The sequence below is a fragment of the Dromiciops gliroides genome, chromosome 6 (assembly GCF_019393635.1).
Source record: "Dromiciops gliroides isolate mDroGli1 chromosome 6, mDroGli1.pri, whole genome shotgun sequence".
Lineage (NCBI taxonomy): Eukaryota > Metazoa > Chordata > Mammalia > Microbiotheria > Microbiotheriidae > Dromiciops > Dromiciops gliroides.
In genome coordinates, this window is record NC_057866.1 from 247,658,608 (window position 1) to 247,659,785 (window position 1,178).

The following is a 1,178-nucleotide window of genomic DNA, read 5'->3' on the forward strand; positions in this document are numbered from 1 at the left end:
TGCCCAGGGTCACACAGCTAGTAAGTTTTAAGTGTCTGAGGCCGGATTTGAACTCAGGTACTCCTGACTTCAGGGCCGGTGCTCTATCCACTGCGCCACCTAGCTGCCCAAGGCCATTTCTTGAAGAATATACAGATATGTTGTTCGACGTTTCTGTCTAAGATGACTCATATGATGCTGAAAAATCTAATTGGCCGTGAAACAGGAAGAGCTAATAAGTCAGGGTTGCTGAATTGGAACAAAATGGGTTTACCAAGGAACAGCCCCCTCCTTCCCTTGGTGGGTTTGAGTGTAGAGGACTACTGTGAATTAGTCCTAAAAATGGGGGAGAGATGACAACCCTGTCTCCTTTTTTTTTTTTAAACCACATTTTAATACAGGTGTAACATTGAGTGATTGCTTCACTTCAGCTCCTTCACAGCCAAAGCAGGAAGCAAGGACCGTTTAAGTTTCTATGCCTTCTCTTTGCGATGACCAAGGTGTACAGGTATCTGCTGCAGCGAACCTTAAACTTCACATTGTCCTTGTTTTTCTTGATCTTGACAGATTTGGCATCCTTTCGCCTGGCTGTGAGCAAGAAGTCTTTTATTTCCTCGATTTTTCGGGGCATGGTGGCGGCGGCGGCGGGACGAGGGAGCAGCGCGGGGCCCCAGAGACTGAGCCACGGGAGAGATACAACTCCCTGTCTCCTTCTTGATAAGTGGAGCTCATAAACGCATGATTGCCTCTGTCTCTTAGTGTTTCTTCTTTCCTGATCCTAGACAAATGGGTATTTCAAGATGGAAGTACCTAAGTAAACTTGTTCTGGGAAATCCGAAGATCCCATCAGAGGCCCGTTGTTGATTAGAGCTGTATGGTGGTAATAGCAGCAACCACCAGAACTGCGGTAAGTGACCAACAATAGTGAAAACAGCTGTAGGTAGCCAAAGGCTTCAGGCAATGTGGCCCCTCATGGAGGAGGGATGGGCGGACTCTGGATTCAACAATGGCACCTATCTTCATATTGGGAACCCAGTAGGGGAACTTCGTGAGGACTGCACAAAGGGAAAAAAGGGCTCGAAGGACAAGAAATCTTGTGTTTTCTACATAAGTACCTGCCTACTTTTGTACTTTAAACTTTCTTTTTTTTTTTCTGGGGCAATGAGAGTTAAGTGACTTGCCCAGGGTCACACAGCTAG

At 46.4% G+C, this 1,178-nt stretch overlaps 1 pseudogene; it reads right to left on the reverse strand.

Annotated features, from left to right (window-relative positions):
- Positions 1-401: 401 nt before the first annotated feature.
- Positions 402-670, reverse strand: LOC122732506 (annotated as a pseudogene).
- Positions 671-1,178: the final 508 nt, after the last annotated feature.